Genomic DNA, 24557 nt, shown 5'->3' with positions numbered 1-24557 from the left:
CAATGCCAGATCCTTAACCCACTGAGTGAGGTCAGGGATCAAACCCACATCCTCATGGGTACTTGTCACATTCAATTCCCCTGTGCCACAACTGAATTCCCAATTTTTTTCTTTGAGTCAAATCAAAGGCCATTAGTTCTATTACTCTGTCCTAGTCCATAGCAGTTAAGAGCTTGGAGGCTAGAGGCAGAAGGATGTGAGTCTGAATCTCTGACCGCCTCTGTGATGTTGGCATATGCCTTCCTTTACTCTCTTTAAAGTAGTAATAATAATAGTACCTACCTCAGAGATGTTTCAAAGATTAAATGAGATTGTATATATGGAAAAATGCTTAGTTTGGTAACTGGCACATTGTAACAACTTGAGGAAAATTTGCCTTTATTATTATTGCTCCCTCTTTTATTTTTCTGTGTGTTTGTGTGTGTATATATATATATGTGTGTGTGTGTGTGTGTGTACATATGATATATACATACACATATATATGAGATGGTTCTTGGGAGGAATATAGTTTTGAGAACCTGACTGACGTGCCTCAGAAAGCACAGCAAAGCAGTAAACAAAAATTCTTTGTTGATAAGGCATTTGTTTACTGTGTTTACCTCAAGTCATTCCTGCCCCATAAAAAGGGTGTCCCTGATTTGAATTAGTTTAATCTATATAGTGGCCGTCTGAACATTTATGGACAGGGATGTTTATTTGGAAATAGGCAGATTTGGGAAGGAAGTAACCTTTGTGTCTATGAGCTGCTGTTTGGCCAAATGTAAATGATGAAACAATTAGAAAATGAGCTCCAACACTCTTCTGAGAAGGACAGGGAGACCTATGGAACTTGGTCATTTTTCCTAGCTGAATCCTGAGGGTTACATTAATTGACAAAGTCCTCTGTGCTGTAAAGTCAGAGTAACAGCGTTTGGTTAGTTGGGTTGTCAAAATTCCTTTGTGATGAGGTGGGTAAGTTATTAGATGGAGAATTGGAGAAATGGACCTGAGAAAAGAATTATCAGTAAATAATATGACCAGTCAATAAAATGACTGGTCATTTTATTTACAAAACAGTTGGCCTGAGAGTTTTATTGTTACTGTTGCTTTGTTTCTCTTATGTCTATAGGATAAGGTTAGGCAAATTAAGTGTTAGTAGGCTGTAATTTCAGATCAATAATCTATTAAAAAATCACAAGACAAACAATAAAGGATTGTTTGAAATGAAAATACAGTTGGAGGGAGTTCTCGTCGTGACTCAGCAGTAACGAACCCGACTAGGGTCCATGAGGGCACAGGTTTGATCCCTGGCCTCACTCAGTGGTTTAAAGAATCCAGCATTGCCATGAGCTGTGATATAGGTTGCAAGATGTGGCTTGAATCTGGCGTTGCTATGGCTGTGGCTTGGGCTGGTGGCTGTAGCTCTGATTTGACCCCTAGCCTGGGAATTTCCATATGTCGTGGCTGTGGCCCTAAAAAAAGAAAAGAAAAAGAAAAAAGAAAATACATCTGGAGTATTTTTTCTCTCTTGCTTTTCCCTCTTTCTTCAGGTTAAGTAAAATGGACAGGTAGAACTATTGGAAATTGATCATGATTCAACATACACACACACACTCCAAAAACACAAAACAAGTATCTCATCCAAATCCTCTGAGAAGTTCTCATTTAAGCTACATGTGTATTACATAAAAATTGCTTGGCTTTCACAAGAACCACCCTTCCGAGAAGAGGAACCATAATGTAAATTAATAGGTGAGGAAAGCTTTCTTGGGAAAGACCATAAAACCTTGGTGGCCTTAAAGTCTGGAAATGGATTTCAGAATGAAAATGCTGTGAAAGCCCAGAGCACAGGCTCAGTATGTGTGGGGCTGAGTAAATAAAGATTTTTTGCCCTGAATTGCAAAGTACAATGGCTGAGTTGTCTTCTGGGCTCCTCCACCTTCACCACTTCCTCCTCTCTTTAGCCCACTTGTTGCTTTCTGAGTGTGCAGAATACAGTTTCATGAAAAAGTAAAATTTGGGCTGGCTAAAATTTTTTTAAGGTTTATTATGTATTTTAATGGGATGTCTTGGCTAGCATTTTGAACCAAATAAGTTGTCATCAAATTGGTATGTCCCCCTTCAGAAGGGGCTCTCTCCAGAAGGCTGTGCCTTGTGGGCTTGCCTACCTCCTGGGGCTCTGGGGGCTGCACAGCTCTGGCCTGGCCTGTATATACTCTGAAGGCCCAGAAACAATTCCATGTGAGAGTCTGCTTTCTGGACACTGCTGCCTTGAAAGCCCCTGTGTTTTCACCATCTTTGTAAGACCACTAAGGAGTGTTTGTTACCAGATTTACAGCTCTGAGCTGTACACCTCCATACGGGGTCCCCACTAGAGTTTCTGCTCAGCTCTGGGGGGTCCCACCTGAGCCTCCCATGGTGCTGCCGCAGCACATATGTTTCATGAGCAAACTTGGTGGTGCTGTCTGTGTGCACATTTTCAGTCCATAAATCCTCAGTATCTCTGCCTGTTCTCCAGGCCCCCAGCCAGTGCTATATCATATGTGAGAATGCCACATTTCCCTAGAGAGCCAAGCCCTCCTGCCTGGACCATGTGCATAAACATCCAGGTGCTTGACAGCACTGGCTTCAGCTCATACAGTGCTCTCCTTTGATGGCGTCCCAGGGCAGGGCTCAGGCTCTCTCTGGACAGATGTATTCAGCTGCCTCCAGCAGTAGGGTGCATGACCACTCTGGTTTAACTGTGGAAGGTGGCACTGTGTTCATTTTGCTTCAGATTTAAATGAATCCCAGACCTTTTTTTTTTTTTTTTTTTCATTCCAGTTGGATGACTGGGCTTCTCAAGATTGGCAGCAACCGCAGTGAAACCATCTCCTGTAGACAGTCCAGGCATGGCTTTAATAAAGAATGGACGATTGTGGGAGTTCCTGTCGTGGCACAATGGTTAACGAATCCGACTAGGAACCATGAGGTTTCGGGTTCGATCCCTGGCCTTGCTCAGTGGGTTAAGGATCTGGCGTTGCCATGAGCTGTGGTGTGGGCCGCAGACGCAGCTCGGATCCCGCGTTGCTGTGGCTCTGGCATAGGCCAGTGGCTACAGCTCTGATTAGATCCCTAGCCTGGGAACCTCCATATGCCGCAGGAGCGGCCCTAGAAAAGACAAAAAAAAAAAAGAAGAAGAATGGACGATTGTGGATGAGTCCTTGGAGACAGGAGCACAAAATGTCACGTGTATTAGTTTTAATCACCTGATTCATTTTTCCACTAGGGTTTTCACAATGGTAACATCTTCACATTTAAAATTCTGAAGGAAGCACAAGCCAGTGGGGAGCCAGGGGTCAAGAAAAAGATATAGAGCAAGGCAAATGACAAGTCAAGTTCAGGCAGTGGTGATGTGTCATATTGTAACAATGGGACAGGGAAGTTGGGTGGGGAGGGTACTATAAGGGGAAGGGAGGCATCTTTGCTGTAGATTGCTCACTTGGGTATGGAGATAGTACATGGAAAAATCGAGAGGGGAAGAGGAGGGTGGAAGAGGGAAAAGGGCATCCTGGACAGATCCTGGAACAGCAAACACAATGCTGATGACTCCTGAGCAAGACCATAGAGCTCCTCCCCGCCTTCATTCAACACATCTCCACACATTCCTTACTCTCTGCCAGGGATTGTGCCCTCGGGATATTAGCTTGTCATCATTCGTCATATCTACATCTTTATTAAACATTTCTTTCAGTCCGTGCTTGCGAGGTATTCCAAGGGAGTCAGCAGTTGCCTCCCTGAATTCTGTGGAAAAAGACAAGATGCATATGCCTCTTCTGTTACAGTATTCAGTGTTTGGAAATGAACAGTTGTGTCTTGTTATGCAAACGCTAAGGTAATAGGATGCATATAAATTACAGTAAGTGCAATTACTCACAGGGAAATTTGTTGGCGTTCAGTTATGTTATTGTGTTCACTGCAGATTATAGCTTGTTACTTTCTGTTCCTCTAATATACTTTACCCACTTAAGTTTTGAAATAGAAATGAAATGCTGGTATATCATCCTTTTACAAGAAAGATATATATGTTTCTTCTATTGCATGAGACAGGTTAATGTGTTTTTGCATTTTATAACAGGGAACTTTATTAGTATGATGAAATGAATGCATTCAGGGCAATATCATCTGAACCAGTTGTTACCAGTAGATAAAGTCTGATGTGGTAATTGCTGACTGAATGTTGGATTAGGGTTATTGCTGATGTAAAATCATTCACTGTGGGATGATCAGAGCTACAATAGTGTGAGTGATAAAAGAGCTGCCTTTACTCCCTGATTTTAATTAGCTCTTAAAGAGGTGTCCTGGGTGATTTTCAAAGGCCCATCTTATCAATATTGTTGTATAGACATGATTTACAACATTGTTACAGAGCCTGCTAATGTCTCTATCGTCACAGGTCTGTCATTGCTTCTGTTATGAATTCTGTTGTTTGAAGGCTTCGTAGACATGGTTTAAATGTTCCTTTCAAAGCTTTATGTGTACCTTCCTTTAAAATATATCCTAAGGTCTTAAAACTGTTACTGTTTAGGGATGGACCATTATTGATCTTATTTGTTCATATAACAGTGCCTAGCTTCAGTCCTTGAAAAAGATGGAAGCCTAATTTTGCAGGAGGAAATGACTTCTTGCCTTTATGCATTGATTGATTGTGTTTGGAAGTGAATCTTGGCCATCCTCAAAATCTGCATGAGTAGATTTGATATATCTTCTGCCACTTAATTATACATTAGGCTTTTCTAATATTAATGCCTTGAAACATTAATAAAGTTGTCAGAAGTATATAATTTGTGATCTGAATTGTTCCTGAGTGAATTTTCCTCATTGGTCAGTTTCTGAATACATGTAAATAGAAACATTTTTGAAGAAAAATATTCTCCAAAAGCCTAAAGCCCACATTACAGTGAATGTTCCTGCATAATCTGTTTGCAAAATCACAGTTCTTAGGTTAAGTCTTATTTTCATTCCCTGAATTTACATCATTTTCTCATTTCCCAGATACAGCTGAAGGACTGTGGCCTTTGGATTCAGGGTTGTATGATCTTTGGATTTTTTCTTTAATGTCATTTATCTGTTCTTTTTTTTTAAAACTAAAACATAGATGATTTACAATATTGTGTTAGTTTGAGGTATACAGCATAGTGACTTGATATTTTTGCAGATTGTATTCCATTATAAGTTATTAAACAAATACAATTCTCTGTGCTATACAGTATATCCTTATTGCTTATCTGTTTTATGTATAGTAGTTTGTATCTCTTGATTCCATGTCTCTAATTTGTCCTCTTCCCCCTCACTTTCCTGTTGGTAACTACAAGTTTTTTTTCTATATCTGTAAGTCTTTTTTCTGTTTTGTATGTACATTTATTTGTATTATTTTTAGATTCCACATGTAAATGATATCATATAGTATTTATCTTTCTCTGTCTGACTTACTTCATGTTGCTGCAAATAGGAGACTTTTATTCTTTTCCATGGCTGAGTAGTATTCTATGGTGTGTGTGTGTGTGTGTGTGTGTGTATACACACATACATATACATCACATCTTCTTTATCCAGTGATCTGTTGATGGACACTTGGATTGCTTTTTGTCTTGGTTATTGTAAATAGTGCTGCTCTAAACATTGGGGTGCATGTATCTTTTAGAATTACTATACTCATTTTTCCAGATATAAATGCAGGAATTGATGGATCATACTGTAGTTCTGTTTTAGTTTTTCCAGGAAACTACATACTGTTTTCCATAGTTACTGTATCAGTTTACATTCCCATCAACAGTGTATGAGGGTTCCTCTTTCTCTACATCCTCTCCAACATTTGTTATTTTTAGACTTTTTGATTATAGCCATTCTGACAAGTGTGAGCTGATACTTCATTGAGATGCATGTCTCTAAAAATTAGTGATATTTAGCAGCTTTTCACGTCCCTGTTAACCATCTCCATGCTTTTTGAAAATGCTCATTCTAGTTTTCTGCCCATTTTTTGATTGAATTGTTTGTTTTTGATATTGAATTATATGAACTGTTTTGCATATTTAGGATATTAACCCCTGATCAGCTGCATCATTTTCAAATATTTTCTCCCATTCTATAGACTGTCTTTTCATTTTGTTGGTGGTTTCCTTTGCTGTGCAAAATTAATTTTAATTAGGTCCCATTTGTTTATTTATTTATTTTGCTTTTATTTCTTTTGCCTTAAGAGCGTTATCTAAGAAAATACTGCTATGGTTTATGTCAGAGAATGTTTTGCCTGTGTTCTCCTCTAGGAATTTTATGGTTTAACATTTAGGTCTTAAAACTCTTTTGAGTTTGTTTTTGTAGGGGTGTGAGGGAATGTTATAATCTCACTCTTTTACATGTAGTTGTCCAGTTTTCCCAGTACTACTTGTTGAAGAGACTGTCTTTTCTTCACGGTATATTCTTGCCTACATTGTCATAGATTAGTTTACTGTAGATGTGTGAAACCATCTTGGGTTTTTAGATCTACCAGTTATGCATACTTCCATACTTCACGAAGGTCATTTTTAGGGAAGTGAAAAACTTTCACAGACATTTTGTTCTGCAATTGAAGGAATTATAGAAATTATCTATCTTATTTATGGCTTACAGTTCAGAAAAATGAGATCAAAAGAGAGATTATTTGTATAGAGTCAAGTATCTGTTTAGTTCAAAGACCCTGTAGGAGAATCTAGCCTCACCTAGCAATGTATCTTTCTTCTGACTCCTTAACTTGCATTGTTATTGAGTAGAGGGAGTGGGGGGGTGTGCATTGCATTATTATTGTTATATAGATAGAGGGAGTGGGGGGGTGTGGAGAGAGAGAGAGGAAGGGAGGAGAAATACAATACATTATATAGTAAATCACTCACTTTAGGATCATAGTTCTATACTGTCATTATTCAGTTATGGAATTTGAACAGATTGTGACTGCCAGTTTATTTGTCTCTCAGTGGAATAAGATGGTAGTCTTCAGGGATTGTGGCTTTCTGAGAATGAAGTACAATTTATATCACAGAAATCCTCAGATATAATGGGTCCCAATGAGCTTAGAAGAGATTTTCTTACCACTTAAGGGTGCTACTACTATGAGGACGAGTGCCCCCATTTCCACTTTAGTAGCTACTCTAAAATGGTTGACAATCCCAAATAACTGGTACCATATTTACAGCTTATTGCAATAATATGTTGGTGCCAGGATTTCCCTCCAATTTTGGGGGTAACTGCCCTTTTGAAGGCATAGGGTGCCTAAAGTCATGTTATCCTGGTTTTCTACATCTTCTAAAAGCTTTTCAATCATAGTGGTACATTAGAATCAACAAAATATCTTGGATGAAGTAGCAGTGCCTGGGTTCTTCTCCTGGTAACTCTTAACTATTTTGGGGTGAAATCTAGGCATTGACAGTTTTCAAAAGCTCCCCAGGTGATTCTAGCACATCCCTGCCTTTCAAAAGCTCCCCAGGTAATGCAGCAAGGGTTGAGAACCACAGACTGAAAAGTCATGGCTCCTTTCTAGCACTGTGTGATTCAAGGAGATCCTTTTTTATCAGAAATCACTCATGATGTAGCAGCTACCAGCTCTCATGAAGAAAGAGTTGGAGCTGACAATTTTACTGCAGATGGCCCCAGTATGACGGCTAAGTGTATTAACACTCAGATGTTCTGTTTTCACCTCAATGATCTAACTATAATTTGTTTTTCTTTAACTTGACAACAGTAAAAATATGAAAACCAAATAGACTCCAGCAACATATGCATGTTACCCAAAGAGTTATTTTTTTTAGTTATTTCTTTTCCTTTACAATGAGATTTAACCAATACTGAGTGACTTCTGCTTATGTTAATATTTAGATATTTCAGCATTGTCATTATTGATTCAAAATATTTATTTATCCTTTTCTGCGTCATACACCAGAACAGTCTGATAAGCCAACACATCAATATCTTCATAACTGAAAATCACTGTGGAAATAGTCAAACCATTTTTTTAGAATTGCATTTGGTACCTCAAAACTTTTGAGACAAATGCTTTAAAGTGTCATGTGACAGGTTTCTATTGAAGGAAGCCTGACAGTTTTTACTCTTGTTGGGCAGTAGACATTAGAAAACTGACCTGACTGTAGTGACTAGAGTTTCTAATAAAACTACCAAACCTGGGTGCAGTGATTCTAAACCTTTCATTCATAAGGCATAAACTTCAAAATCAGAACATTTTTGGTAGTATTCATGAAGGCTATAAAAGATAAAGAATGAATGAAAATAAGCAAAGAGTTATTTATAACTGAGAAAACTAAAGAAGTAAACATTCCCAATAGAAGGGGATAATTAACAATTACAGCCTATCCATATGGTGGAATGCTATAATATGGCTGAAAAATTTTTAAAGAAAATAGGAAAATGCTCATATCACATGGAGAAAAAGCTGAATAAAAAATGAATTGCAATAGTATGATGCTCTCTAAATTGCACAAATATTCCTGTTGACTCTATTTTTCTCCATCCCATGGGCACTTTGGGGTGATGGCAGAGTCAAGGAGACCTGCACAACGTCTCTCTCATTTTGGATGCTTACCCAGGCACAGGGTACTTTAGGCGCTGCTTTTTCTAGGCCTGGGTTTCCAATTTCTGGTGATTCTTTCCAAGCATCATGCTGGAATATCCTAGGCCAGACAGTGTGGGTCGGTAACTGAAAGACTGTCTCCTTGGCAATGACTTGGGCCAGAGTCAGCTGGAAAGGTGCCAGGTCAGGAGTCCATGCCTACAGCTCTTTTACCTAATGCAACTCATCATTTCCACTCACTGCATCATTCTCTAGCACAACACCCCTCTCAGATCCCTCCAAAACCTTCTCCCAGGGGTAAGCTCATGAGACCAAAGATACTTCCAACCCTGTTCATGTTTTCCTCATTTGTCGTTGGTTTTTCTCATTCTAATGATACAACATAAAGCAGTGGTTTTCAAAGTGTTGTTCACTGGGCCTGTGGCATCAGCAATACCAGGAATTTAAACTCTAAAAAATGTTGACTAGTTAACTGTAACATCTTTCTTTCCTTAATAATAATATTTCTTACTCAACATTTATAGAAGTATCATAGCTAAAACAGATAAAGCTCTTGTGTTGAACTTGCTTTAAAGTGTTTTTCAAATATTAACTCCTTTCATCCTCACAATCATATTAAGAAGCAGGTGCTATTATTTCCCTATTTTATAAGGAAGGAAACTAGACATAGAGAGAATAAATACCTTGTCCATGGTCATGTAACTATAAAAAAAAGTACTCATAGGAATGATACTGGGAGCAAGTATTCAGTGTAAGCAGTGGTTATTTCTGGGTATATGAACTACAGATTGTTTTAAATTTCTTCTATGCACTTTTCTATTACTTTCCAAAACAAATGCATAGTCCATTTGCAATCAGAAAAAAGAGTCAAAATATTGAAAAGAGCCCAGGCAGAAGTCTCAGAGAAGACCTGAAATAAGTGTGAGCCAGGACAGGCAAGAAGAGTTGTGATTTATTAAAAACCTTCTCCCTCAGGTCAGGTGTTCCAGGATGCTGGCCACTGCTGAGCAAGTGAGGAAACAGAGCCTTGGGTGTGGGCAGCATGAGTCTCAGACCTGGAAACTCAGGAAGGGCATGACTTTGAGCAATCTGATCTTTCCAATGGCATAACAGGTTTCAGAACTTATTATCTTTGTGGGTAGACAGTGTTAAAGCACTTTTTAATCACACTATATTCAGGAAATATCCGATGGCACCTAACCCAACTCTCTGCATCCAAGGTATTAGGAAAGTTTGGCCATAAAATAATGCCCTGACTCATCTTCAATTAAGTGTGCAATGTGGGAAAGGAATTAGTGTTTTCCAGTGTATGGGAGGTATGGAGAAACAGCTATACGTTTTCAAAATAGCCCATTATCAGCAATCTGTACTGAATCGATTGGTACCCACAGTTCAGCCATCCCTTAAACGAGCTGGACAATAGCTGAAGTAATTATTTGGGATAAATTATTTCATTGTAAAATGTAATCAATGTTTTATTACAGCAAAAAGAGATGTTTTTTTCTTAATTCCTCTCTTCACTCCACCTCTCCTCAACTGGTTCTCCTTGCCAGGGCACTAAAAGAATGATTTTTTGTTTCCTCCCTCACATTGGCAGGATGGTCTCAGGCATATGAATGCAGCAAGACAGGACACATAAAGGTTTTCCATTTTAATATCCCTTAATGACCAATAATGAACTCTTTATAGTTAATCTGCTGTTCTCATGAACACAATCTAGATGGTTTAAAAAAAAATCAATCATTAATGAGCAGTAAGTGACAGCTCCCCAACAACACAGCTGTATTTTTGTAAAAGTGATTAAACATTGTCTGCATTCATAATTGCATGGTTAATAAGAATGTTGAGCACTAAGTCAAGCATTGTTGCTAATGATGACAGATTACAATGCTATACATGCTTTGGTGTTATGGGGCTAAATTTTCAAAGACAGTCCCTGGAACAGAACGCACACAGACCCACTAAGTATTCAATTTGCATGGAGCATTTCCAGGTTTGCGCATGGCATTTGGGAGCTCTGTAGTTGAGACTCTTGAAAATTGGCCCATTATGACAGAAAACATCTGTAATGGGAACTGATCTCCCTCTGCCCAGTGTTGGTGAGAGGTCTAAAATGCTCTGTGCGTGGTTTGATGGAGCTCAAAGCCCCTTTGATGAAGAGTCCTGAAGCTTGAAAGTAAGACAGAGAAAATTTCTAGGGATGTAATTCAGCTTTATAGGTAGGTGTAAAAATAATGAATTTTGCAAGGAGGTGGAAAGTAGGCAAGTCACTAGGAAGAGGAGTTGGTAATACCCTCATTGATTATCTGCCTCTCTCATTTTGGCCTTAAAACTACTCACAAAACCTTGAGAATTCCTGGATTATCATTAAGAGGTCTAACTATTTAAAATCTAAGATTGTCCTGTGGTCCAGTGGGGATTGAATGATGAATTTCAATCTTTTTGGAGCAGTGGGCAGAATGAGTCACCCAATGATTGAGCATGCTCTATCTGCTGCTCTGTCTGTACTCTGATCAAGTATGAAGCCATGTATAGTCACAGTTGATGAAGAAAATAGTAAGCTAAGAAGGAATTGATGAATTGGGGGATTCTTGGAAACATCTTATATTTCTTTGGGATGCTGAGGATCTGATGGATAATTTGGTTGCATTATGTCTTATGCTGTTATTTATTTATTTCATTTTGTATTGGTATCTTCTCTTTGCAATACCTTGGCTTGGAGAGCATGGACCATATGATTTATTCCTTTGCCTTCATTATGGTGCCTCAGTCAGTACTTTTTTTGTTCATTTTTTAAAGGTTTAATTGAAACATAGTTGATTTAAAATGTTGTGATAATTTCTGGTGTACAACAAAGTGATTCAGTTATATATGTACACACATCCGTCCTCGTTCAGATTCTTTTTTTCTGGATCAGATAGCCTTTGTCTGAGCTAAGGATTACAGAATACAAAACATGTTACAAGCATGGTTTTAAGATGCCTAGGTTTTAAGTGCTAGTCTGTCACTCATTAGTGACATTCTGAACCTCTTAGGGCCTTACTTTTCCTCATCAGTAAAATAGAAGGGATTTGTAGATACTCATTAGGGTTATAGTGAGGAGTTAGTGAGATAAGTATTTGGAGGTCTTAGTAGAGTGACTAGGATTTAGTATGCATGATAGTAGTTAGTTGTCCCTGTCTGTGTCATTGTTAAGACCATTGGTCTAGCTCCTGAATGAGTAAGCACCACAGGGTACTACAAGGGTCATTCCTTGTATGTCTAAGAGTAATGAGGTACTTCCCTTAGTCCATGTGTTAAGTGACTGTAGCTGATGAGCAGTTACTTGTATACTATGGGCTGAAATGTGCTCCTCCTATACCTAAGAAGGTACATGTGTTTTGTCGAGAGGAAAGAGGACACCAGCTCGGTCAGACAGATGAGCCTGAGGCATGGTGGCTGTCAAGAGGTTTCCACAACTCTAGCCCCAGCATTGGAAATCACACCCAGAGCTGCTGCTTTTAGGACTTGGGTTGAAACATTAATGGGACAGAGTTTTCTGGAGCCTTTGATGGTAACAGAGAGATTTGAGATGATGCTTTCTTTAACTTCTGCTAAGGACTTCTGCTCTCTTAAAAAGCCATCCTATTTCTTGCTCAAGCTTTTGGTGCCTATGTCTGTGGGCAGAGGAATGTTTTTTCCCCACACCCTGTAACCAATTTCATTATTATTTTCTTCCATTGTTTATTGTTTAAAATATGAGGAAATGAGTACACATACATTTGTTCCCCACTCTTCTTTTCACATAAATATGGTATACTGTGCAACAGTTTTTCACCTTGTTTTTGTTTCCTCAGCAATATATCCTGGAGATGTAGAAGTGTATATCAGTCCTTTCTATTCCTTCTTACCATACATTCCATTGAGTAGATGTCATATAGTCTAGTCAACTAGTCCTCCAACTGATGGCCATTTGGGAGGGGGACATCTCTTCATAAGTAGCTGATCCTGGGTAGCAATTTAAACATCCTACAGGCTCCAGTACTTTCCCCCACACCTTTTTTTTCTTTGGGTTGTTTGCTCTCTAGCAAATTAGTGGATCCGCATTACAGGACAGGCAAAAAGTACATGCTGATGAAGCTGAATGAAGGAAGAATTGGCTTGTATCTTGTCTTCATGTACCTTTTGGGTTTCTCATCTTTAACTGCAGAAGTCTTAAAAATATGACTTAGAATTAGAACCAAAGGCCGAAATGCAGTGTTATAAAAGTTTAAAGAAATGCACAATTGCTAAACATTGTAAAATAATTTTTTAAAAATGAAGTGATGGAGGAGTTTGTGTGGCTACAGAGATTTAATGAAAACTTGAACTTTCAGCTTTAATACTCATCTTTAATGTCCAAAATCTTCATTGGCAAATGAAAATCACACTGGTTATTACCCACTTCTCTTTGTATGTAGAGAGTAGTACTGCTAAATTATTGGCAAATATTTTGTAAACATGAAATGTTAAACTGTAATAGTAATTTCCATGGTAATGGCCAGGAACCAAGTCTTTATACCGCACTGGCATAAGTGATGTACAAGAAGATTAGGCAAGACTGTCTGTGTTGGGCTTTTTCATAGAAACTGGTAAATACCAAGGTGTGAAAATGTCCTTTTTCTCTAATGAAGAAAAGTACCTCAGAATGTATATTGTTACAAATGGACATTGTTGCACTGGATAGAACTTATGATTTGTTGCAATGCAATGTCAACTCTCCTTTTTGAATAGAGCAGGCAATGAACCCTGACCTCCAACCACTCCCACTGCCCTTCTTGTTTCTTCTGATCCTTCCCACATAACAACTTTATTTATATTGTCACCAAGCTAAGAATTGGCTCTTTGTTGAACTCAGTCATAGCAATCCTGCATCAATCCTACCTTCAAACCCAGCACAATGTAGTGCTCCATCCTCAGGTGCCATTGAGACTGGTATAACTGGGAATGGGAACTTGGGGCAGTTTATTAAATAAACCTCTCTGTGGCTCATCTAAATGATCTCTATCTAAGACATGAAGTATTCTATGTACTTCTCAGGATTATTATGGAGTTTAAGTAACATGAGTAATTAATGATTGGTAAATTTAGGTCCACTCAAAAATGTTCTCTTTGACCACTCCGCCTTTACAACAACACCTCGATTATTAGAATTCCTGTTACATTTATGAGACTTCAGTCTGACATGCACCACAATGCTTGAACAAGAATGGCTTTGCAGGAGTTCCTATTGTGGCTCAGCAGAAATGAACCTGACTAGTATCCACTAGGATGCAGGTTTGATCCCTGCCCTTGCTCAGTGGGTTAAGGATCTGGTATTGCTGTGAGCTGTGGTGTAGGTTGCAAATGGCCTGGATCAGCTCAGATTCAAATTTGACCCCTAGCCTGGGAACCTCCATATACCTTGGGTGCGGCCCTAAAAAGACCAACCAACCAACAAACAAAACAGAACAAACAAACAAACAAAAAAATAGAGAAGTGGCTTTGCATTGTCTTCAAGTGTTGTGTGTATAAAAAAACCTACCTCCCATGTTTTTCAGGTTGACTTATAGCAGAAGCTAAATTTTAATTCAGCACCTCTTGAAGGTCTAAATAAAGCTTAGAACCAGATTTTTAAAGCTAGAAGGGAATGTAGAGATGTGCTGGTCACCACAGTAATGCTCATCCTTCACTTTCTTCTGTGGTTTGAATTTGCCACTTCCCCCATTAAATGGTGACATCTAATTTTTCTCCTTTGAATCTAAGCTAGCTTGTAACTACTTCAATTAGTAGAATACAGTAGAAAGGAAACTATGTAACTTCCAAAAGAAGGTCATACAGTGTCATTCAGATTTTCTCTGGTTGAACTGGATCATCACATTTTAGAATTCCCTGTCTCCTGTAAGAAATTGAACTTTCCTGAGGCTGCCATACTGTGAGGAAGTCCAGGGCACATGCTGAGGCAACCAGACATGTAAAGAAGATGCCATCTTGAAAGTGGATCTTCCAGCCCCACTGTTCTAGTCCACACCATTTATGTCTTCTCATGGAGGTCTCAGACATCATGGAGTAGAGAAGAGCTGTCCCACTCTGTTCTTTCCAAACTCCTGACCTACAAAACCCAAAAACACAGTAACATGGGTATTGTTTATGCTACTTAATTTAAGATAGTTTGTTATGCAGCAAAGATAATTGGAACAAGGGATCACAATTTGACTGTCATATTTTGGAGATTACATAGGACCATAGGGTGTAAGTAAATCATTTTATTTAAATAAAGCCCCAGTGGTAGAATCATTCTTAAGCACTGGGTTTTGAGCGTGTAACGCCATGCACATTTTTATTACACTAAGTGCCCTCTTGGGTCTTGATGTCAGCTTGGCATGTTTGCATAGTTAAAACTTGACTTTAGGTTTCTGTTCTCAAGTTGTTCATATTCTAAGAAGTAGTCTGGTCATGTTGCAAGTCATGAGGAAATGAATTAACATTATAAGCCTAGCAGATATGATTTTATTGCCAGCTTTAGGGAGGGAGAGTCATTGTGAGTTCCTACGGAAGGAACAAAGATGAAGCAATGGAAATGGATAGGAGGTAAGACTCTCTGCTGAGGTTGTAACCTTGCAGGGGAGGAAGTGGGAAGTGGCACAGCAGTATAAAAAAATCACGAGGCACTGGTGGAAAAAAAGGGTTGAAATTACTTCGGCTCTATTGAGGCAAACAACTGTGTGCTGGCTGACAAGAAGAAGGTTGATGAGCAGCCCGAGCCAATCTTTTACTGTCTGCAGCTCAAGAAGAAGCGAGGGAGGTGGCATATGGAGCAAGAAGGAGCAGAGGGAGTCAGCATGAGAGGAGAGAGAAAGCTGCAGGGTGCGGGGGAGAGGCTCAGGAAGTCTATGGAAGCAGCAGGGTGAGCTCTACTGAGGAGGGTGATGGGGAACTCAAGCAATGAAGCAGGGTGACAGGTGTTCCTAAGTGTACTCCCCCAAAATAGGAAAGATTGGAGACAGTGGGAGACAATGAGGGGGATACAATAAAAACACAAAACAAAAAGTTCAAAGAGAGCATTTGGATAGAAGTAAAGCAGAAAAGAGCGTCTGGAAGAGATGGAAAAGATGGACGTTGAAACATTTTGAATGCAGATAGTCAATTTTTGATAAAATAGTTTGGATGGGAGTTTCAATGCCATGACGTGTTTGGTGTTACCTACTCACCAAGGAGGCCATATTGTATCTAAGATATTTCTGAAAGTGAAGCTTAAGATGCCATTTATGTAAGATAAATCATACATATATAAATTTTAAAAATGGATTGCTGGGAATTGGGTTTTCTTTGATTACGAGGGGAAGAAATATCAGTAAGGAGTTAAAGCTTGTAATTGTAACAAAGCAAGTAAAAGGCAATAACGCAATGTTCATTGTTTAACCAATACCTGTAATTGAGACCAAAGAAGGCCAGAAATACCAAGTGGTCTTGTCTAGCTCATACTCTTTCTTTCTGATGTCTAGAGATCTTCTTGCCTTTCTATTTTAACTCACTGAGACCTTAATACTGAAATCTGGATGAAGAAGATGATGATGATACTGATGATGACGGTAGTGGTGGTGGTGGTGATGATTGTGATGGTAAGGATTGTGATGCTTCCTACATGCTAGGTACTGTTCTAAGTGCTTTACATCTATTAACTAATTTAATCTCCCAACAATCATTTGGGTTTAGTTAAATGCCTTTGGCTATGTTCACTTCATGGTTGAGGATACTGAGGCACACTTCTCTTTCTTTCTTGTCCCCAAGTCCATGTTTATTTCTAAGTAATTGGGAAGGATTAGAAGGAAATCCTAAAGTATGATAAACAAATAATAAGGAGCAGCTGTTTGCAAGGTGCTGGTCATCCTCAGAGCCTTGTCAGCAGCACCCACTGAGGCTCTGCTCAGGTATGAACCTCACTCTTCCAGGTCCCACACTGTTATAGTATTTGCTTATTAATAGAATGATTTATATGCTTAATGGAGTGGTTATTATCTATGTTTATGGCAGAGTAGACGTGATTAAGGCTACCTAAGGGTGAGGGTTTGTTTTTCAGCCAATGTCTGATATAAAGGAAACAGTAGGAACTCTAGAATTGGGCAGGGCTTTGAATTTGAATCTTAGCTCCACCTCTTACTATTCCTTTGACTTGAACAATTTATTTATCACTGTCTTATTGACTTGTAAAATGGTGATACCATTCACTTTGCAAGGTCATAGTGAAGATTAAGTGAAATGAGAGATTTAACATGCCAAAGGAGAGTGCTTGAGAATTTGTCTAGGTTCAGAATGTGTTACTTCTGCTTTTTAATAGAACCGATAATGGGTGATTGCAGATATTTGATAATAATCAAATCAAATGTTTATATGGCCTTTTGTAGGATGAAAACTGCATTTTTGTGTGCACATGGATTATGTATCTTAATTATGAAATGAGCACTGAACGAAAATAATTATGAGATTTAGGCAAAAAACAAGACAAAACAAAACACCTCTTGAAAGAGAAAACTGCAGCTAGGTTTTAATTTCAAGAACACATCTGTGGTAGACAGAATGACTCCCCAAATGTGTCCACATAATAATCCCCATAATCCATGCATATGTTACCTTAGATGGCAAAAGGAACTTTGTAGATGGGATTAAGGTAACGTCCTTGAGATGGGAGATTATACTGGACTGAGTGGGTCCAAGCTAGTCACAAGCGTCCTGAACATCAGAGAACCTTTCTGACTGTGGTTAAGAGAAAGAGATACGATGGTGGAAGATGGTCTTAGGGTTGCATCAAGTCTTGCTCTGAAGATGGAAGAAGAAGCTATGAGCCAAGGAATCTGGGAGGCTCCTAGAAGATGGAAAAGGCAAGGAAATACACTTGTAGAGTCTCCAGAGGGAACACAACCCTGCTAACATCTTGAGTTTAGCCCAGTGAGACCAATTTTGGACTTCTGAGCTACAAAATTTGTAAGGTGATAAGTATGAGTGTATATAGGAATACAGCTGCTTTTGTTCTCATAGCCCCTGTTGGGAATAGTCTTAATTCTGGCAATTTCTTAGCTTTTATGATAAAAGCCTCCGTCTTAATAGAGCTGTTGAGGATAAGCTGTGTTAGACTTCCTTTGGAGTGTCTTAACATTGACCGTATTTTTCTGTGTCCTGCCCCCTTATAATAACTCACAAACATGAACCACTCACACTACAGGACTGCCCACTTGGTCACAGTTACTTTGAATAGAAGTGATTGCTTGGTCCAGTCTGGCCGAACTGGAGTCTCTTTCCCAGGAGTTTGGACTGGGTTGAGGAAGAGGTTAGTTTCAGTTTCTGCATGGGCTGAGCTTGTATAAACTTGGGGGCTGGGTGGTGGCCATGGCATGGAGAAGGTACAAGTCAGGTCTGTAGGGAGTGGAGTCTGAGATTGGTGCATAGAGCAGAGCAGAGATGAGGGTCTGAAGGAAGACTGTGAAGGTGATGGCTGTGCTCTGCCTGGCTCTTAATCAACCCTTTTACCCCCACTGGGCCCAGGAATATCTTTATCCCGGATTCCACACGATAACATTGTGCCATGTGAAAATGCTCCCTGCCCCCCACCCCATTAACCTTGCTAAGAGGATTTCTTTCTAGACAAAAGACCCTTGACTAAAAACCTACTGTGATAAATATGAATCAAGAGGATAGCAAGGAGTTTCACTAATGTCATTTTGGGTCTTCATTTGTGCTTTATTCCAAGGAAGCCTATAGAAAGATTCAGAGCAATGCAGTTATTCTGTAGGCAAGGGAGAATTTTGTACTTTTTTTTTTTTTTGTCTTTTTGCTATTTCTTTGGGCCGCTCCCGCGGCATATGGAGGTTCCCAGGCTAGGGGTCGAATCAGAGCTGTAGCCCTCGGCCTATGCCAGAGCCACAGCAACGCGGGATCTGAGCCTCATCTGCAACCTACACCACAGCTCACGGCAATGCCGGATCCTTAACCCACTGAGCAAGGGCAGGGACCGAACCCGCAACCTCATGGTTCCTAGTTGGATTCGTTAACCACTGTACCACGATGGGAACTCCAAGAATTTTGTACTTTTAAAACTGTAGCTGGAACTCATAGCAGGATCTGCCTTGTGGGGGTTGAGGCCCCTGGCTGTGGAATGCTTCTTTAGGGTCTGGCAAAGGCATCTGATTCTCACATTCAAAATTAATGTTGGCAGTGGGGGTATTTTTATATCAGGATCTTGCAATTCCAGCTGACCTTTCTGCAGCAAGTTTAAACATACAAACATAGACCATGAAGACTGAATCTTACTTAGTATTTTTCTGTAGTTATTTAATTGTAAGACTATGCTTGGTAGAGATTATAGTTTCTCGGAGGAAAACTTGAAGCCAGAAATGGTAGTTTTCTAATTATCGTTAACTCATAGAATTTAAAAAGCACCATAAAATTCTGTTATTCAGCTCTTATTATGTAGAGAAAGAAATATGCTCAGAAGAAATAAGAAATAGCTTATTTTATGGTCTTGATTCGGTGTGTATATATCTATATGCAGAATTACCAAGCTCATAATTATTGAGTATGAATTAAGTATCAGAGAACACAGAAATCTTTAGACTGAAATATTTCTTGAATAACAAGTAATTTTCTAGAATGCATAGAAAATATTACCTTTCTTTTTGTGAATTGACCTTATTTCCGTAAGCTCAAGTGTGCCCAAAGAAATAGAATTACTTTGATAGACTGAGTGTTATTAACAAGGAGTCAGATAACCCTAAAGATAAAATATCCTATCATAGGTATTTATCATTAGGTATTTATCATTTATTCATCTTCCCTTCCTTCCTCTCTTTCTTCCTTTTCTCCCTCCCATTGTTATTTATTGAGTAGCTACCAAATACCTAACAATTTCTAAAACCTGAAGATATAGTAGTAGAATAGTTATGTTCTCATGGAGTCCTCCTATCACACAGACTTTAACCTTTGTGGAGCTTTTACCTGAGCTGGAAAGAACAGAAAATTGACATGTAAATGAATATGTAAGATAATTTTGGATAACAATAAAGTGCTATGAAGAAAATAAAAAGTAGTAATGTGATAGAGAATAATAGACTGGGGTAACATAGTGTATGAGTTCTGAGAGTGAGGAGGTAACGTTCAGCTAATTTTGTTATTCTATCCATCTATGTCTATCTACCTTGTCTTCTTTGATTACCTAAGACAACTCGATGACTCCTATTTAATATCAGAAGACAGAGATTAAGTCAGTTTCCCTAATCACAGAGTTCATGATTTTCAATCTAATTTATTTACATTGCTTCTACTGCCTCCTCAAAAGGGCATTGGATTAGGACCAAAGAATTCATATTCTAGTTGGAGAGAGAAGACACAAATATTATGGGCTAATATTTGAAAATGTGGTGGGTTTTTTCCCTTATCCAAATCCTCACAAAATACCTTCACCATATCCCAAAGACTTCTCCTATGGCCCCCACTCTCTTCATGGGAGCTCCCTGCACAGAGACCTGAGGCAAACCAGAAACAAGCCCTGCTAAAACTAGACCATTTGTTTGGGAAGCTGCTGGTCAGTAAGAGGGTGAAGATTCAGATGCACTTTTTAGTTTTCATTTCCCCAATCTGAGCATCTAGACTGTAAAACATCAACTATTGCTGAAGCAAACATCCCCTCTCACCAATTCCAGTCAGCAGTAAGGAAATGCAGTCACCCCTGACTTCCCGGTTTCATTGCTAGACCTTCAGTATCACCAATCACCAGCTGGCTTCTCCTCTCATGCAGTCATGATTGTCTGTATGAGAAGGTTTGCCCAGATCCGACCTATTTTATCTGCTATCCCAGTGACATGCAAACTCCATGGATGGAAAGGTGGAGAGAGGATGGTGTCATGAAGGGAAAGTTTTGGTTGTGACCAAGACAAAACTAGATATCCTTCAAAATCAATCATTGTATTCTGTATGGATGTTGTGGTTATCTGCTACCTCCTAACAGACCACCCCACATATCAGGGGCTTAAAACAACAAGCATGTATTTATTTAGCCTGTGGCTTGGTGAGATAGTCTGGAATTGGCTGAATTGTTCTGTCTCAGCTAGGCTCATTGCTATGGCTGGTGTTGGGCTTTTGGCCGATCTAAGATTCTTCTTGCTGGGATGATTGGGGCTGCTCAGCAATTTATATGTCTCTCATCCCTTAGGACAGCAACCTGTTTTTATTCTCATGGCTACTGAAGAAGAGTAAGAACAATCAAGGCCAATTGTGCAAGTGCTCCTTGGTCAAGCATCTGATTGGCCAAATAAGTCTCTTGACCAAGCCCAGAGTCATATGGGAGGGGACTGCGTATTTGCATGGCATAGAACACAGATTCAAGGAAAGAGAAAGAAATTGGGATCATTTATGTAATCAGTAACAGCACAGTTTACATAGACTAGAATGTTAAGTGTTACCTATTTGAATACCAGGTAATATGGGCATAGTTTGAAGGGTAAATTGGAGTGTAGGGAAACTGGAGGCAGGGATCATGGACAGGAGCGTATCCAGAGGAACAACAGCAATGCCTGAATCTGGGTTGACTTGGAAAATAGAAGCAGAGTAGCCGGAGATATTGCCCAGCTTGGCCATGTTCTGCATGACGACGAGGGCAAAGGACATGAAGGCGGCAAGGTGGACCTTGGAGTCAGTGATCTAGAGGGTGGTAGTGACCATAAGAGGCAGGGAATACACTCATGCCTAGTAGATGGAGGCCTGGAGATGCTTGTGAAGGAAGATGTTGACCTAAGTAGGTCAGGTTTGTGGGAGACAGAGCAGCAGAAAAGCAACACAGTGGGAGGATTTTCTGTTTAGAGCTGCAAGGCATCTGGGAGGATAATGGCTATGAGTGCTGGAGAGGCCAGGAGCTTGGGGGGCTTGAGGCTCATGGGCAATGATTCTGAACCATCAGACTGGAGAATTGGAAGTTTTCCCAAGGCTCTGAGGGTATTGTACCTGTCTTACTAAGATAACCTCTAGTGCTTTCAAGATGCATTATTGAAAGCCCGATGCCTGAGGACACCTCCAAGTAGTGGGCATTCTCATGTGCCCAGCTGGTGACTCCCTCCTGCTCCCCCCACAGTTGCTGGGCCCTGCTGCAGGCCTAATCAATTTCACTGGTTTCACATTTGACTCTGCTGCCCTCCAGCTTCCATTCAAGTGCTGGACTATCTCTCTTTCTTTTGTGGGGCTGCATCCATGGCTATGGAAGTTCTCAGGCCAGGAATTGAATCTGAGCTGTATCTAGGACCTACACCACAACTGTACCAATGCCAGATCCAGACAAGGGATCAAACCTATGCCTCAGCAGTGACCTGAGCTGCTGCAAAGACGATGCTAGAGTCTTAACCTACTGCGGCACAGCAGAAACTCCTTTTTTTTATATTCTTTTTTTTTTATTACTCATATAAATTGATCATATCTGTAGTTGTGTAATGATCGTAACAATCTAATTTCACAGGATTTCCATCCCACAGCCCAAGCACATCCCCCCACCCCTCAAACTGTCTCCTCCGGAGACCATTAAGTTTTTCAATGTCTGTGAGTCAGTCATTCTGTCCTCTTTTCAGATTCCACATGTAAGTGAATGCATTTGATGTTGGTGTCTCATTGTATGGCTGACTTCACTTAGCATAATAGTTTCTAGGTCCATCCATATTGCTAAAAATGCTGGTATTTCGTTCATTTTAATGGCTGAGTAATATTCCATTGTGTATAGGTATCACATCTTCTTGATCCACTCCTCTGTTGATGGACATTTAGGTTGTTTCCATATCTTGGCTATTGCAAATAGTGCTGCAATGAACATCGGAGTACATGTGTCTTTGCGAGTCATGGTTATCTCTGGATAAATGCCCAGGAGTGGGATTGCTTGATCAAATGGGAGTTCCATGTTTAGTTTTCTGAGAAATCTCCATACTGTTTTCCACAGTGGTTTACCAATTTCCAATCCCACCAACAGTGTACTAGTGTTCCTTTTTCTCCACCCCTCTCCAGCACTTATTGTTTGTAGACTTTTTGATGATGGCCATTCTGGCTGGTGTCAGGTGGTACCTCATAGTGGTTTGGATTTGCATTTCTCTAATGATGGGTGATGCTGAACATCTTTTCATGTGTTTTTTGGCCATCTGCATGTCTTCTTTGGAGAACTGTCTGTTTAGATCTTCTGCCCATTTTTTGATGGGGGTGTTTATTTTTTTGGTATGGAAATTCAGAAGGTGTTTATAAATTTTGGAGATTAATCCCTTGTCAGTTGATTCATTTGCAAAGATTTTCTCCCATTCTATGGATTGTCTTTTCATTTTGTTTAGGGTTTCCTTTGCAGAAACTTTTAAGTTTAATTAGGTCCCATTTGTTTATTTTTGTTTTTATCAGAAACTCCTTTCTTTCTTTTATCCTGTCTAGTTCAATCAACAATTGTAAAACCTGGCAATCATGATGAAGCTAAGCATTCTAAATCTTAACTTATTTTTCTGTTTTTCCAATAAAAAATTCTTTTCAAGACACCCAAAGTGGAAAGTATTTTCTTTTTATTTATTTATTTATTTGCTTTTTAGGGCTGCACCCGCAGTATATGGAGGTTCCCAGGCTAGGGGTCAAAATCAGAGCTACAGCTGCCAGCCTATGTCACAGCAACAGCAATTCAGGATCCGAGCTGCATCTGCAAACTTCATCACAGCTCACGGCAACGCCAGATCCTTAACCCACAGAGTGAGGCCAGGGATCGAACCCGCAATCTCAAGGTTTCTAGTCAGATTCATTTCTGCTGCACCATGACAGGAACTCCTTTTTTATTTTTATTTTTAATTTTTAATTTTTTTAGTATTTTAAATTACTCTCTTTGTTCTTGAATTCATCAGGACCACCACTGATAACACTGAGAATGATTCCTGGGACACAGCTCTAGGCTGAAAATGGTTCTGGGGCAAACACCTGATATCAGAAGTGATTTTTTTACCTGTGTTAAGGAAGAATCAGATGTCATATTATACAAGGTTAATGAGCAACAACTGTTTTATGGCTTGCGTGAGGCCCAGTCTACCTACCCTCATTTCTCCCTGCTCCAGAGAGAGCCACAGCATTGCAGGTAAAATAGAAGTTATTAAATACAGATGTTATTTTTTCTAGGTCTTAGATCTGCCCAATCTATCTTTGTCTCCTTTGTCCTTGTGAGGAAGCTCCTGCCATTGAAGGTAAGTGGTGTCTCTGAGAAGGACCAAGTTGTTTCCATATTGTCAAGGAGACCAGAAAATAGAACCTGAATAGCAAAACAAATTCTTTGTGGGAGTGGGTGTTGCTTGAATGTGGAAAATCTGAAACCATGCAGATTTCCTGCTCTTTCCCAGAGCTGACCTCTGCTGGGGTTTTTTGAGGGGCTGTCTGCAATCTAACATTCAGTGGCTATTGTGTACTCATCAGTTGTGAAATAACTGTGGTTCTTTGCTTGTATTTCACAAAGTGTGGTCTCTGGGCTTGAAGCATCATATTCACTCGTAAAAATATCTCTGGGTCTGGGTCCTGGGAATCTTTATATTTTTAAAGCATGCATCCCATGTAATCTCATACTTCCTGAGTGGACAAGAGTCCACTATCCTAGGGTTAAGTGGACATTTATTTGTTATTATTTCCATGTGTCCCAAGAACATACAGCAGCAGCAGCAAATTAAAAACAGGACCCTCGCTTGTGGCTTTGTCAGACAGTCTAAAACTGACTTCTGACTTCACCGCATTTTCTCACAGTCACGTATCATTCCACTGTTGGTTGAGTTAGTAGGGTGTGGTGGAGATGACTAGTTATCCACTGACAATTCATGTTCTCCTCTGCATGGAACACAGAATTGCTCCTGGGAATTGGCTGCCCAGCCATGGGCTCCTTGACACACTCGACTCCAGATGTGGCCTGTGACTAGTTCCAGTAGAAAGGATCGAAAATGATGTATTTATATCTTCT

The 24557-nt window shown here is 39.6% G+C and overlaps 1 long non-coding RNA gene across 1 annotated transcript in view; it reads left to right on the top strand.

Moving 5' to 3' along the window:
• The window catches only part of LOC102166412, a 128519-nt gene that overhangs the window by 18452 nt on the left and 85510 nt on the right, over positions 1 to 24557 (top strand). Inside the window, exon 2 of the long non-coding RNA XR_301961.3 lies at positions 23735 to 23799. This is a non-coding gene — a long non-coding RNA (uncharacterized LOC102166412). The remainder of the gene's footprint in view (positions 1 to 23734; positions 23800 to 24557) is intronic.

The sequence above is a fragment of the Sus scrofa genome, chromosome 2 (assembly GCF_000003025.6).
Source record: "Sus scrofa isolate TJ Tabasco breed Duroc chromosome 2, Sscrofa11.1, whole genome shotgun sequence".
Taxonomy (NCBI): Eukaryota; Metazoa; Chordata; class Mammalia; order Artiodactyla; family Suidae; genus Sus; species Sus scrofa.
This window is presented reverse-complemented; position numbering and strand designations above follow the sequence as displayed.